Source organism: Bos grunniens, chromosome X, assembly GCF_055505025.1.
Source record: "Bos grunniens cultivar Pamir isolate PY7600 chromosome X, Bosgru_T2T1.0, whole genome shotgun sequence".
Classification (NCBI taxonomy): Eukaryota; Metazoa; Chordata; class Mammalia; order Artiodactyla; family Bovidae; genus Bos; species Bos grunniens.
Window position 1 is genome coordinate 85,367,159 of NC_141194.1, and position 16,141 is coordinate 85,383,299.

At 41.6% G+C, this 16,141-nt stretch overlaps 1 long non-coding RNA gene across 1 annotated transcript in view; it reads right to left on the bottom strand.

Annotated features, from left to right (window-relative positions):
* Positions 1-774: 774 nt before the first annotated feature.
* Positions 775-16,141, bottom strand: part of LOC147340806 (uncharacterized) — a 53,598-nt gene continuing 38,231 nt past the window's right edge. The window contains exon 2 of the long non-coding RNA XR_015158451.1: positions 775-953. This is a non-coding gene — a long non-coding RNA (uncharacterized LOC147340806). The remainder of the gene's footprint in view (positions 954-16,141) is intronic.

A 16,141-nucleotide genomic window follows, 5' to 3' on the forward strand; every position in this document is an offset into this window, starting at 1 on the left:
AGGGAGATATAGGGTGTGTGCCAAACAGTGAATATAATGGTGCACATAGGATCTAAGCTGTACAAAGAAGACAATGATGACACTAGGGGACTGAGAACAGTTCAGCACATAAGTGTTCTCTTGTTAACTTTTGTCATGAAAGGGCTAAAAAGCAGCCATTCCTGTTACCAAGTAGGAGGGCACCAGTGGCCTTGAGCAGTGTTCTCACGATTGTTTCTCAAAACCACATCATCACCCCTGTAAGTGAAGTCACAAAACCTTGAAAACCCTGTGTTCCCCAACCTTCTCATAGGAATCCACATTGCCTGTTAACGTATCAAGGATTCTGAATATTCCTGTAGTTGGGAAATCCAATTTGACTAATCCAGCAGTTCACAACTTTGCCTGTTCATAGGGCTCTTTCTTGTGTAACATCTTATTCATAAGATGAATATGAATTAGTCCATCCCCAAGGACTAATATTCTGTGGAACAACTTTGAGAAATACTAAGTTAGGAATCATGTTGCAGATTAGAACCTGAGTTTTAGGCCAAAACCTCACTCACTGCAGCCTTTCTCCAAGGTGGTGTGTGTTGCAGGAACTCACACCCTCCCCAAGCCATCTCACTGTCTGCAGCTGATCTTGCCCTTGGAGACTGGGGTTCTAGCCAGTTCCCTGACAGCCCCTCAAAACCCTGATATTGTCAGTACAGCTGATTCCCTCATTTTCATTCATCTGCAGCTCTCCCATGTTATCTCGTCAATAATTTAAGAGATATTATTGTGTCAGTGCACTGAAGGTGATATGAACATTTATTAACCACTTTCTTGAGTCAGGCACTCTGCTTGGCGTTTCACATATATTTTCTCACTCACTCTTCACAATAACATGGTGAGAAGGTAGCTGTTATTAAAAAAAAAAAAAAAAATTCAGGAAAATCACCAGTAACCAGTGTTCATCAGAAACTTGTTGCCTGGAAGAAGAGAAATAAGTTTAGTCAGTAATGAGTGATGTGTTTGTGACAAACAGATTTGAAGCCCTAGGAACTTCATAGAATTGAATGTTGAGCTGAAAGGGACATTTAGAGATCAAGTTAAGATAGTAGAGGTTATTGTATTCTCCTCAAAATTTATTACATAAATTGTCTCAGGAGAGCAGGATTAATAAATTTTGCCATAACTGTTTTGATTTAAATCAAGCCATATAAAATGATACTGTCACACAAATTAAAGTCTACAGATCATGCTGTAAGAATGCAATATTGTAATTGGTTATTGGCTGGAATTGTAAATGAACATTTAGAGTTGAATCTGTGTTTCACTGCTGTGGAAGCCCAATTTCACCAGAATGCCATGGTCCTTAAACCTAAGTGTATCTCAGAATTATTCCAGTTACCTGTTTTAAAAGGTAGGTTCCTGTACTCTATCTTCAGAAATACTAACTCAGTAAGCCCGGTGGGTGTGTGTGTGAGTGCGCGTGTGTGTGTTAGTCACTCAGTCTGTCCGACTCTGCGACCCCATGGACTGTAGCCCGCCAGGCTCCTCTGTCCTTGGAATTCTCCAGGCAAGAATACTGGAGTGGGTAGCCATTCCCTTTTCAAACTGTTTATGGGGTTCTCAAGGCAAGAATATTGAAGTGGTTTGCCATTCCCTTCTCCAGTGGACCACATTTTGTCAGAACTCTCCACTTACTGTTTATTTAACTTATATGCAGAGTCAGTTCAGTTCCATTCAGTTCAGTCGCTCAGTCATATCTGACTCTTTGTGACCCCACGGACTGCAACATGCCAGGCTTCCCTATCCATTACCAACTCCCAGAACCTACTCAAACTCAAGTCCATTGCATCGGTGATGCCATCCAACCATCTCATCTTCTGTACTCTCCTTCTCTTCCCACCTTCAATCTTTCCCAGCATCAGGGTCTTTTCCAGTGATATGCAGAGTACATGATGTGAAATGCTGGACTAGATAAGGCACAAGCTGGAATCAAGATTTCTGAGAGAAATACCAATAATTTCAGGTACACAGATGACACCACCCTTATAGCAGAAAGTGAAGAAGAATTAAACAGCCTCTCAATGAAAGTGAAAGAGGAGAGTGAAAAAAATGGCTTAAAACTCAACATTCAAAAAACTCAGAGCATGGCATCTGGTCCCATCACGTCATGGCAAATAGATGGAGAAACAATGGAAACAGTGATAGACTTTATTTTCTTGGGCTTCAAAATCACTGCAGACGGTGACTGCAGCCATGAAATTAAAAGATGCTTGCTCCTTGGAAGAAAAGCTATGACCAACCTAGACAACATGTTAAAAAACAGAGACATTCCTTTGCCAACAAATGTCCATCTAGTCAAAGCTATGGTTTTCCCAGTAGTCATGTATGGATGTGAGAGTTGGACCATAAAGAAAGCTGAGTGCCGAAGAACTGATGCTTTTGAACTGTGGTGTTGGAGAAGACTCTTGAGACTCCCTTGGACTGCAAGGAGATCCAACCAGTCTATCCTAAAGGAAATAAGTCCTGAATATTCATTGGAAGGACTGATGCTGAAGCTGAAACTGCAATACTTTGGCCACCTGATGCGAAGAACTGACTCATTAGAAAAGACCTTGATGCTAGGAAAGAGGAGGAGAAGGGGATGACAGAGGATGAGATGGTTGGATGGCATCACCGACTCGATGGACGTGAGTTTGAGCAAGCTCTGGGAGTTGGTGAGGGACAGGGAAGCCTGGCATGCTGCAGTCCATGGGGTCACAAGGAGTCAGACACGACTGAGTGACTGAACTGAACTGAACTGAGCCATTCCCTTCTCCAGGGGATCTTCCCAACCCAGTCATTGAACCCAGGTCTCCTGCATTGCAGGCAGATTCTTTACTAGCTGAGCCACCAGGGCCAGGAAGTTTGCACTTTTAACAAGCTCCCTTGGTTATACTCAGTGGTCCATCACTATGGGTGGTCCACCGACTGATCACAACCTGATAAACACATTGCAAAGGTTATTCTCTTCCTAATCAAGGTGTTAGCAGGGCTGGGGGCAGTTGTTCTGCAGAGATCAAAAAACTGTTTCTATGTTTCTACTGTCATCATAGCCCTCACCATCATCCCTGTGAGTGAAGTCAAAAAACTTTGAAAACCCTGTGTCCCCCATCCCTCTCTTTGAGACTCACATTGCCTATTAACTTAGCAAGGACTCTGAATATGTCTGTACTTGGGAATCCATATTTGATAAACCAGTGGTTCACAACTTGATTGTTCATGGGGCTGTTTCTTATGTAATACTATCAACGTCCATCCCCAGGGACTAATACTCCCTGGAACATACTTTGAGAAATACTAATTTAGGAAGCAGGTTGGGGGTTCGAAACTGAGTTTCTACTGTTTCTGGATCCCTATTTTTTCTACTGAATCTCATCTTAATATGATAAAGAACTCTTAAAGGCATCTCCTTCCCTATGTTTGGATGATGGGGGCCAAGGCTCGGGAGCAAACATAGAAGGCTCTTATGAGGAACCTTTCTGGGACATCACATTGAGGTAGAATCCAAATTCCTCCTAGAAGCTTTTAAGTAATTAGAAATTCTTCTGTATACTCATAAATTTATGGCATTTCATTAGTGTGGTCTCTTACATGGTAAACAAATGGACATGGATTGTAGGCTGTGAGATGCTTCTATCCTGAAGGGATCTTGCCAAGATACAATCCTCAGTTTCACAGGTTCTAAAACTCAATTTTTTCAGTTTTAACCAGGGAATGATTAAGCTCTGGGGGACACATTTCACACAATCTAAAGTTACAAAGAAATGTTTTGGAAACCAAAATGTCAATTTATTAATTCATCTTGATAATTAATTACAAAGCAAACCTATGTCAACAAGTGTGTCCTCTTCCCAGTAGGAAATCTACTTAGGAAACCAAATAAAAGGCAAAGCAAACACCTTTTGGTGGAGGCAGCCTGGTTTAGTGAAAAGAGCCAAGATTTTAGAGTCATCCAGATCTAGGTTAGAATCCCAGCTAGGCTACCTGTAGTGAGTTGAATGCTGTTCTACAAAAAGATATGTCCAATTGGAACCTCAGAATATGTGATCTGATTTGGGATAAGGGTCTTTGCAGATGTAATTAAGGTAAGGATCTCTATATGAGGTCAGCTGGATTAGGGTGGGCTCTAAATCCAATGATGAAAGTCCTTAAAATAGAAAGAGACATAGGGGAGAAGGTCACGTGAAGATAGAGGCAGAGGTGGGAATAATGCAGCTAGTAAGTCAAGCTAAGTCTGCAGCCACCAGAAACTAAGAAGAAACAAGGAATGCAATCTCCCCTAGAGACTTTGGAGGAAGCATGGCCCTGCCAATGCCTTGATCTCAGATTTTTGGCCTCCAGAACTGTGAGAGAATGCATTTCTGTTGTTTCAAGCCACTAAATTCGTGGTAATTTGTACAGTAGCCATGGGAAATTAGTATTGCTCATTTAGTTTTATGGACTTGTGTAAGCCACATTACCTCTGTGAGCCTCAGTTCCCTCATCTGAAAACAGGGCTAACTAGAGAAACCTATGAGGTCATAGGGTTACTGTGGGAGAAGTCAGTTCATTTATATAAAGTGCTCGGTTTAGAGTAGGTGCTTATTATTTAGTACAAGGTGGCTGTTGTTACTGGTGAGTGAAGAAGTCAGTAGAGTGTGGGATGTTTTGAAAAGATGGAGTCGTATAGTTTATACAGCCTGATGCAACCATCCATTCCCTATCAGAAAGACAGTAAATACATCACCAGGTCAAGCACGGCATGAGAGAAACAACTTCTTTCTAATTATTTTTATTTGTTTTGATAATGGTTAAATAGCTTACTTAGCCATATCATATCATAAATCCCTTCTTAGCTTTGATGGGCCTTCCAGCCATAGCATTCGAAAGGCTACAGTAGGGTTTTTCCACTGTTTACACTTTAGAGCATTGCCTCTTAATGACATATAGGGAGGTCACTTATCTAATCAGTACATGGTTGTTTTTTTTTTTTTTTTTTTTTTTTTGTGAGCAACCAATCCCATTTCTGCAGTGGGCAACTTTCCTATCAGTTTAACTCCTCCAGCGTGGTATTTTTCTTATTGGTTGTCCTGAGCTCTAGAGTTGGGGGCCCTCTTCCCTTTTAATCTGTATCCCTCTGTCTCCATTTTCAGAGACCTGTGAATTCATAGAGCTATGTCTACGTTCTCACCAACCTGTTTATAAACAGAAAATTCTTTCATCTCTGTTCCTGATATCCTACATTCCCACCCACACAGCCCCAGCCAGTATTAGGTCTGGGAGACAAAGGAGATTGTGCCCTATTCATCCTTATAGATTCTGTTTTGTGTACTTTATGGCATATGGTAAATAGGCTTCCTAGGTGGCACACTGGTAAAGAATTCACTTGCCAATGCAGGAGATGCAAGAGATATGGGTTCGATTCCTGAGTTGGGAAGATCCCTTGGAGTAAGAAATGGCAAACTACTCCAATATTCTTGCCTGGAAAATCCCATGGACAGAGGAGCCTATGGGCTACAGTCCACGGGGTCAGGACTGATTCTGAAGCTGAAGCTCCAATACTTTGGCCACCTGATGTGAAGGGCCTACTCATTGGAAAAGACCCTGATGCTTTTTCATTAGGAGGAAAAGGGGCAAGAGAGGATGAAATGGTTGGATAGTGTCACCGACTCAATGGACATGAGTTTGAGCAAACACTGGGAAAGAGTGAAGGACAGGTAAGTCTGGCATGCTGCAGTCCATGGGGTCACAATGAGTTGGACAGGACTTAGCCACTGAACAACAACAAAAAAAGATGAGGAAAGACAGTAAATCTTGACCCTGGAGTCAGGCAGACCTGGATTTAAATCCTAGCTCCCCTTTTTGCTAGCTGTGGGGCCTTGAGAAAATTACTGCAGCTCTTGGGACCTCAATTCCCTCATCTATAAAACAATGGTAATAGTGGTACCTAGCTCCTAGATGTTTTATAAGGATTAAATGAGTTAATATGAATAAAGCCCTTAGGACAGTACCATATACATAAGTGAATGCTCAGTAAATGTTTGCAATGACTGAAGGACTATATGAAATAATAAATAAGTGAACGTACATTTTCAACAGGAAGACATATAACTCCAGGAAATCTTTAGTGCCTATAAGAAATTCAGGGAAGGATGGGAGAAGAGTCAGTAAGGACGGGTGAATACTTCATTTACCATGTCTCTTATCATGTGATTCCTACTGTTGGGAGTACTTGAAAACTGAAGTTTATCAGAACAAACCAGTCAAGCCGAATGCATGGATGGAAAATAACATTTCATATCATAACAGTAACAGTTGCTCAGCTTCAGAGAGTACTCCAAAACATGATAAAGTGTTGAAAAGTGTAGCATTGTCAACAGAAGCTATTCCTAGCAGTTGTCTTAAATTAATTAAAAATACTGATTCTGGCGTTCTGGTTTTAGTACAGAGCACTTGAGTTATTATTGTTATTAGAGTGTCTGAGTCAGGAGGATCACATAGACAAATGATAACATTAAAGGAAGTCAGATGAAATTTCACACATCAGGGGCGCTGCACAGGCAATGGATGTAACTTTCACATCATATGACATTCTTTAAGTAGTAGTGTAGGGATGACAGGGGAAGGGAGGAAGGAGAATTGGTATGCTGGAAACTTAGCCAGAATCAGTTGTTGCTAAACATTCTGCACCATCAATGGGTCTATGATATCTATCCCAACCTCCCAGTCTCCTATCCCCCACTGATACTTTCCTTCAACAAAAATATATTGGGTGCCTATAACATGCCAGGCACTGTTCTGGGTGTCGGGAATATAAAAGTAAACAAAAATCCTTGCCTCCCTGGAACTTACATTCTAGTAGGAGTCAACAGTATGGCTCATGGACAAATTCTGGCCCATCACTTGTTTTGGTAAATAGCATTACTGAGACACAGCCATACATCTCTTGATGTATCATCTATGACTATTTCTGCGTAACAACAGAGTTGGGTATTTGTGTTGGAAACTCACTGGCCCACAAAGCCTAAAATATTTACTATCTATTCCTTTAGAGAAAAAGTTTGCTGGCCTTTATTCTAGCAAGACCAGGAGCTGACTGTGGCTCAGATCATGAACTCCTTATTGTCAAATTCAGACTGAAATTGAAGAAAGTGGAGAAAACCACTAGACCATTCAGTTGAGTTCAGTTCAGTTCAGTCGCTCAGTCATGTCTCTTTGCGACCCCATGAATTGCAGCATGCCAGGCTTCCCTGTCCATCACCAACTCCCAGAGTTCACCCAGACTCATATCCATTGAGTCGGTAATGCCATCCAACCATCTCATCCTCTGTCGTCCCCTTTTCCTCCTGTCCCCAATCCCTCCCAGCATCAGAGTCTTTTCCAATGAGTCGGCTCTTTGCATGAGGTTGCCAAAGTACTGGAGTTTCAGCTTTAGCATCATTCTTTCCAAAGAATACCCAGAGCTGATCTCTTTTAGAATAGACTGGTTGGATCTCCTTGCAGTCCAAGGGACTCTCAAGAGTCTTCTCCAACACCACACTTCAAAAGCATCAATTCTTCGGCACTCAGCTTTCTTCACAGTCCAACTCTCACATCCATACATGACCGCTGGAAAAGCCATAGCCTTGACTAGACAGACCTTTGTTGGCAAAGTAATGTCTCTGCTTTTTAATATGCTGTCTAGGTTGGTCATAACTTTCCTTCCAAGGAGTAAGCGTCTTTTAATTTCATGGCTGCAGTCACCATCTGCAGTGATTTTGGAGCCCCAAAAAATAAAGTCAGCCACCGTTCCCACTGTTTCCCCATCTATTTCCCATGAAGTGATGGGACCAGACGCCATGATCTTGGTTTTCTGAATGTTGAGCTTTAAGCCAATTTTTTCACTCTCCTCTTTCACTTTCATCGAGAGGCTCTTTCCTTCTTCTTTGCTTTCTGCCATGAGGGTGGTGTCATCTGCATACCTACGGTTACTGATATTTCTCCCAGCAATCTTGATTCCAGCTTGTGCTTCCTCCAGCCCAGCGTTTCTCATGATGTACTCTGCATATAAGTTAAATAAGCAGGGTGACAATATACAGCCTTGACGTACTCCTTTTCCTATTTGGAACCAGTCTGTTGTCCCATGTCCAGTTCTAACTGTTGCTTCCTGACCTGCATACAGGTTTCTCAAGAGGCAGGTCAGGTGGTCTGGTATGCCCATCTCTTTCAGAATTTTCCATAGTTTATTGTGATCCACACAGTCAAAGGCTTTGGCATAGTCAATAAAGCAGAAATAGATGTTTTTCTGGAACTGTCTTGCTTTTCTGATGATCCAGCGGATGTTGGCAATTTGATCTCTGCTTCCTCTGCCTTTTCTAAAACCAGCATAAACATCTGGAAGTTCACGGTTCACGTATTGCTGAAGCCTGGCTTGTATGACCTAAATCAAATCCCTTATGACTATACAGTGGAAGTGAGGAATAGATTTAAGGGAATAGATCTGATAGACAGAGTGCCTGATGAACTGTGGATGAAGGTTCGTGACATTGTACAGGAGACAGGGATCAAGACCATTTCCAAGCAAAAGAAATGCAAAAAAGAAAAATGGCTGTCTGAGGAGGCCTTACAAATAGCTGTGAAAAGAAGGGAAGAAAGCAAAGGAGAAAAGGAAAGATATAAGCATCTGAATGCAGAGTTCCAAAGAATAGCAAGGACAGAGGAGAAAGCTTTCCTCAGCAATCAATGCAAAGAAGTAGAGGAAAACAATAGAATGGGAAAGACTAGAGATCTCTTCAAGAAAATTAGAGATACCAAGAGTAACATTTTATGCAAAGATGGGCTCAATATAGGAAAGAAATGGTAGGGACCTAACAGAAGCAGAAGATATTAAGAAGAGGTGGCAAGAATACACAGAACTGTACAAAAAAGATCTTCACGACCCAGATAATCACGATGGTGTGATCACTGACCTAGAGCCAGACATCCTGGAATGTGAAGTCAAGTGGGCCTTAGGAAGCATCACTATGAACAAAGCTAGTGGAGGGGATGGAATTCCAGTTGAGCTATTCCAAATCCTGAAAGACAATGCTGTGAAACTGGTGCACCCAATATGCCAGCAAATTTGGAAAACTCAGCAGTGGCCACAGGACTGGAAAAGGTCAGTTTTCATTCCAATCCCAAAGAAAGGCAATGCCACAGAATGCTCAAACTACCACACAATTGCACTCATCTCACACGCTAGTAGAGTAATGCTCAAAATTCTCCTAGCCAGGCTTCAGCAATATGTGAACCGTGAACTTCCAAATGTTCAAGATGGTTTTAGAAAGGGCAGAGGAATCAGAGATCAAATTGCCAACATCTGCTGGATCATAGAAAAGGCAAGAGAGTTCCAGAAAAGCATCTATTTCTGCTTTATTGACTATGCCAAAGCCTTTGACTGTGTGGATCACAATAAACTGTGGAAAATTCTGAAAGAGATGGGCATACCAGACCACCTGACCTGCCTCTTGAGAAACCTGTATGCAGGTCAGGAAGCAACAGTTAGAACTGGACATGGGACAACAGACTGGTTCCAAATAGGAAAAGGAGTACGTCAAGGCTGTATATTGTTACCCTGCTTATTTAACTTATATGCAGAGTACATCATGAGAAACGCTGGGCTGGAAGAAGCACAAGCTGGAATCAAGATTGCCAGGAGAAATATCAGTAACCGTAGGTATGCAGATGACACCACCCTCATGGCAGAAAGCAAAGAAGAAGGAAAGAGCCTCTTGATGAAAGTGAAAGAGGAGAGTGAAAAAGTTGGCTTAAAGCTCAACATTCAGAAAACTAAGGTCATGGCATCTGGTCCCATCACTTTATGGCAAATAGATGGGGAAACAGTGGGAACAGTGTCAGACTTTATTTTTTGGGGCTCCAAAATCACTGCAGATGGTGACTGCAGCCATGAAATTAAAAGACGCTTACTCCTTGGAAGGAAAGTTATGACCAACCTAGACAGCATATTAAAAAGCAGAGACATTACTTTGCCAACAAAGGTCCGTCTAGTCAAGACTCTGGTTTTTCCAGTGGTCATGTATGGATATAAGAGTTGGACTATAAAGAAAGCTGAGTGCAGAAGAATTGATGCTTTGTGAACTATGGTGTTGGAGAAGACTCTTGAGAGTCCCTTGGACTGCAAGGAGATCCAGCCAGTCCATCCTAAGGATATCAGTCCTGGGTGTTCATTGGAAGGACTGATGTTGAAGCTGAAACTCCAATACTTGGGCTACCTGATGCGAAGAGCTGACTCATCTGAAAAGACCCTGATGCTGGGAAAGATTGAGGGCAGGAGGAAAAGGGACAATAGAGGATGAGATGGTTGGACGGCATCACCGACTCAATGGACATGGGTTTGGGTGGACTCCGGGAGTTGATGATGGACAGGGAGGCCTGGCATGCTGCCGTTCATGGGGTTGCAAAGAGTCGGACACAACTGAGCGACTGAACTGAACTGAAACATAAAATGTCAAGTAGTGTTCTCAGTATAAAGAAAAAGAAAGCCAGAAAGGCAGATGGAGAATGTGGAGGGGGAAATTACAACTTTAACCAGGGCTGTCAGAGAAGATCTCACCAAGTATGGGATGTTTGATCCACCACTTGAAGGAGGTGAGTGAGTGAGTTATATTGATATTTGGGTTGTATACAGCATGGTGGGCCATTGTAAGGAGTTTTACTATTATTATGTGTGAGACAGGATGTCACTGGGGTTTTGAGTAGAGGAGTGACATAGTCTGACTTTCATATTAATAAGAGTAGTGTAGCCCTCAAATTAAGATGGGAATAATAGACTTGGATGAGGGCAGCAAGGCCAGGAGCAAGGAGAAGGGTTGGGAGATATAATTCTGAATATGGATCATTGTGACTTAAACCAGGTGATGAAAGTAGTCGAATTCTAGGCATATTTCAAAGATGGACCAACAAGATTTGATGGTAGAATAAATGTGCGATGTGAAAGAAAGTAAAGAATCAAGAATGATCCTAAGGTCTTCAGCCCAAGTGACTGGAAGAATGAAGTTACCATTTACCCATGAGATGGGGAAGACAGTGAGGAGCAGATTTGATAAGTGGAGCAAGTTTAGGTGGGAGTGTCCAGGGTAGGGGTGGAGGCAGGGGGAATTAAGAGCTCAGTTTTGGATGTGTTAAGTTTAAGATGCCTACTAGGCATCCAAGGTGACATGTCAAGCAGGCAATTGGTTATGAAATATGGAGGGTTCAGGCTGGAGATAGTACATTTAGGAGTCATCCGCTTATAGACGGTATTTTGAGCCATGAGAAATAGAAGCATCACCAAGGAGAGAGAAGAGATCCAAGGCTTAAAGTCTTCCTCTACCTATCAATTCTAGATTTAGTGCATGTCGAAATCCTATCAATTCTTCCTTTATGTTTCTCAATCCAACATTTACTTTCCATTCCCACTGCTACTGTCCTAACCCAGGATCTCGTTCTGTCTCACTTGACCTTTTACAATGGCCACTTAATTGGCTTCCTTGACTCTAAATGTCAAGTTGAAACTCATCATCTCATCTGTCCTTCCCCTCCAAAAAATCCCTCCATTTCTCCTGGGGTTGCCATCATAAAGAATAACATCACCATTCATACTTATTTGTTCAAGTTTGAAACCTGAAAATTATCCTTATCTTCTCCATTTCTCCTACTTTCCATATGCAATCCATTATCAAGCCTTGTCACTTTTAGCTCCTAAATATAACTCAATTCTGCCCCTTTTCTCAGTCTCTGTTACCACCATCATCCTCCATATGAACAACAGTAATAGTCTTCTAACTACCTTCCATTCCTCTACTCTGTCTTCCATACTGATATCAGCGGGCTCTTTTAAAAACACTTTTCACCTTTAGTAGGTCCACAGAATAAAATTCAAAAACCTTTCATCACTTGGCCACAACCTTCTTTCCAATGGTATCTGCCATGGTTATTCTGTGAAGTCCCTCCATTTTATCTCTGTGGCCTTGTCAGCAGTCTTTACACCCACCATGACCATAGCTTGTCCCGATAACTTAGTGTAGACCTTCCCAAGAGTGTTACAGGTGTCTCAGGTGCAGTATAGTTGAAACTTTTGGTCACTTGCCTCTGGGCTGAAACTGCTTCCTCCATCCACTTTACAAATACTATGCTTTTCTTACAAATACTATGTGTGCTACAATAAAAGTTAGGAAGCGCTGCCTTAGTGCACACAACTCCCTCATCCTGGGAAGTTCTGTTCCATCCTTTTCTTTAAGTGCACTTCTATGCCAAGTTCAAGACCCACTTTTGCATGGCTTTATTGTGGGATCTTATTTCCATGGCCAAGGATCGAACCTGTGAGACACGGCAGTGAAAGTGTGGAGTCCTAACCATTGGACTACCAGGGAATTCCCAAGACCCATCTTCTTGATAAAGCTGTCTTTGTTGCTACATTCCCAGCCTCAAAATTCCCATATGACCTAAGTAGATCACCCATTTGGCACTTAGCATATGTACCTGTGTGTTGTCATTCAACTTTCAATGGTGAGATTTTATCTCAGTTGTGTTGTCAGGTCCTTAAGAGCAAGGATTTTTTTTTAAATTTTTAATTGAAGGATAATTGCTTTACAATATTGTGTTAGTTTCTGCCATACATCAAGATGAATCTGTCATAGGTATACATATGTCCCCTCCCTCTAGATCCTCCCTCTCACCTCCTTCCTCATCCCACCCCCTAGGTAGTCACAGAGCACTGGGTTTGAGCTTCCTGCATCATACAGCGAATTTCCACTGGCTATTTATTTTACATATGGTGATGTATATGTTTCTATGTTACTTTTTCAATTCGTCCCTCCCTCTCTTTTCCCCTCTGTGTCCACAAGTCTGTTTCCTATGTCTGTGTTTCCACTGCTCTGCAAATAGGTTCATCAGTATCATCTTTCTAGATTCCATATATATGTGTTAATATATGATATGTTTTTCTCTTTCTGACTTACTTAACTCTTCATAATAGGCTCTAGGTTCATCCACCTCTTTAGCCTGACTCAAGTGCATTCCTTTTTATGACTGAGTAATAGTCCATTGTGGGCTTCCCTGTTGGCTTAGCAGTAAAGAATCTGCCTGTAATGCAGGAACCACAGGTTTGATCCCTGGTTGGGAAGATCCCCTGGAGGAGTGCATGGCAACCCACTCCAGTATTCTTGCCTGGAGAATCCCATGGACAAAGGAGCCTGGACGTCTACAGTCCATAGGGTCTCAAAGAGTCAGACATGACTGAAGTTACTTGGCATCCATGCATGCAATATTCCATTGTATGTATTTACCACAACTCTATCATTCATCCATCAGTGGACATCTAGGTTGCTTCCATGTCCTAGCTATTGTAAATAGTGCTGCTTTGAACATTGGGGTACATGTGTCTTTTTCAATTATGGTTTCCTCAGGGTATATGCACAGTAATGGGATTGTTGAGTCATACTGTTGTTTTATCCCTAGTTTTTTAAGGAATCTCCATACTGTTCTCCACTGTGGCTTTATCAATTTACATTCCTACCAAGTGCAAGAGGGTTCTGTTTTCTCCACACCCTCTCAAGCATTATTGTTTGTAGATTTTTTTGATGATGGCCATTCTGACCAGTGCGAGGTGATACCTCATTGCAGTTTTGAGTTGCATTTCTCTAATAATGAGCAATGTTGAACATCTATTCCTGTGTTTATTAGCCATTTGTATGTTAAGAGCAAGAATTTTTATATCTACCTTCCTTCCCATCTAGTGCCTTTGCATACAGTAGGTACTTAATTCATTGTTATAATATGAATAAGTGGAGGAATAGATGAATAAATGAATGGATATGTGAAACCCATTTGATGGTACAAAAGAAAAGATCACTGGATTAAGAGTCAGAGAACCTGGATTCTCTAGTTCACTTTGCCACTAGATAATTGTAAGAGATATTAGGCAATTTGCTTTCCTTGGTTCCGTCATTCACAAAATAGGAGCAACACTTTACATCCTCACTTCCAAGATGAAATGGGACCATTTATGAAACAATTATTTGGCGGGTGACAAGAGCATGTTGTTCAAGAATAATGCCAAAGGAGGTAGTGTAAAAGATGAAAAAGGACACTGCAGAAAGTCATGGTTGGTGGAAAAGCCAGTAGGGTAAGGGAAATTCACCAGCAAAGTAGACTTGTCCAGGAGTTGTTGAAAAAGGATGTCAAGCACAAGAGGCAGAAAAATCAAATATTTCTACTGAGAAGCAATATAACACAGCCATTAGATCTAGACTGCCTAGGTTCAAAGCCTGGCACTTACCAGCTGTGTGATTTTGGACAAGTTACTCAATGTAATTTCTAAATTGAACTTCAGTTTACTCATCTATCATATGGGGATAATAATAGTACTAATTTCCATGGAGTTGCTATAAGACTTAAGTGAGTTCATGTTTGTAAAGTACTAAGCCATGGAGACCAGTGTCTGGCATAAAGAGCATTACAGAAGAGTGTGTTAGGTAAAACAATGGCCTTGCCAAGCAGAACTTCAACGCCCATGGTTGTGACTTCTTCCTTGGGCCTAAAGCAGGGTTCAGAGAAGCCCTTAGTTGTTCCCCAGTGGGCACTTCTGCCATCCAGTTTCCCAAGCCCTGTCCTCTAAGCTTGGTCTACCTCATTGTTCACAGGACACTGGCTGCTTTTACTAGCTTTCTGACTCACAAAGTTTCTTCCCGACTCTTCAGCTTCTTTCAAAGCCCAATAAGAGTTTATTATGAGGACAGATTGGAGTAGACTCCATGAAATCCCCAAAGCAGATAGAGTCAGAAGAGTCTGATCTTTAATAATAATGGCTTTGCCATCAAGCAAAATTGAGTATGAATCTAGCTTCTGCAAATGACCAACTAGATAACCTTGAACAAATCAATCTCTCTGAGCCTCAGTTTGCTAATCTGTCAAATGAGGCCTCACAGGCGGTTTTTCAGGAACAAATGAGAAAATGGACATGAAGCGTTCAGTACAGGGCCTGGCCCATGGTAAATGCTCTAAAAGTATTGATTCTTATCATTAAAAATCCTAGGATTACCGGTCTTGATTTTAGAATGTAATTTAGCAGCATTATGGCCTCCAGTCACTACTGCTCTGCCATCCCAATGTGTCCCTTTCAAACCTAAAAAGTGCAAAAAAAGAAAAAAGTTATATTTGCCTATAAATTGAAATCGTTCCATTTGAGGTTTATGCTCAGTTCAAAAGAATTACAGAGTGGAACTTCCCTGGTGGTCCAGTGGTTAAGACTCTGCACTGCCAATGCATGGGGCTTGGGTTCAATCCCTGGTCAGGGACCCAAGATCTCCTGTGCCTTGTGACGTGGCCAAAAAATTAAAAAGAAAGAGAGAGTCACAAAAGAATTACAAAGAAAGAACTAGCAAATCTAAGCACACCAGATTTCAATATGTCTGAGAATACTCTCAGCCTCCATAAAATCAACAATCTTTTTTTTTAATTTATGAGGTATATACTATTAATATCCCCATTGTAGAGATGGGGATACAGAGGCAAATGGAGATTGACCAACTTGCCATGTCCACCCAGTTAATATATAGCAAAGTCAAAATTTGAATCCAGATAATCCAACCCCAAATCCCTTAGTCTTTTTTAAAATGTATTTTTAAATGGGGGAAAATTGCTTTACAATGTTGTGTTGGTTTCTGCTGTACAACAATGCAAATTAGCCATAATTACACATATGTCCCCTGGACAAGGGCATGGCAACCCACTCTAGTATTCTTGCCTGGAGAATCTGCATAGACAGAGGAGCCTGGTGGGCTACAGTCCATAGGATTGCAAAAAGTCAGACACGGCTGAAGCACGCATACACACGTATGTTACTTCCCTCTTGAGCCTCCCTCCTTTCCCTCCATCCCACTCCTCTAAGTCATCACAGGGAGCCCATCCTGGAGGTTTCTCACCAGCTATCTGCTTTCCACATGGTAGTGTATGTATGTTGATGCTACTTTCTCCATTCGTCCCACTCTCTCCCTCCTGCACTGTGTCCACAAGTCCTCCATTCTCTATACCTGAGTCTCCATTCCTTCCCTGAAAATAGGTTCATCAATACCTTAATTTTATGAAATACATTCTTCTTACAAAATGGTGAATAGTTTTGGCAATGCTC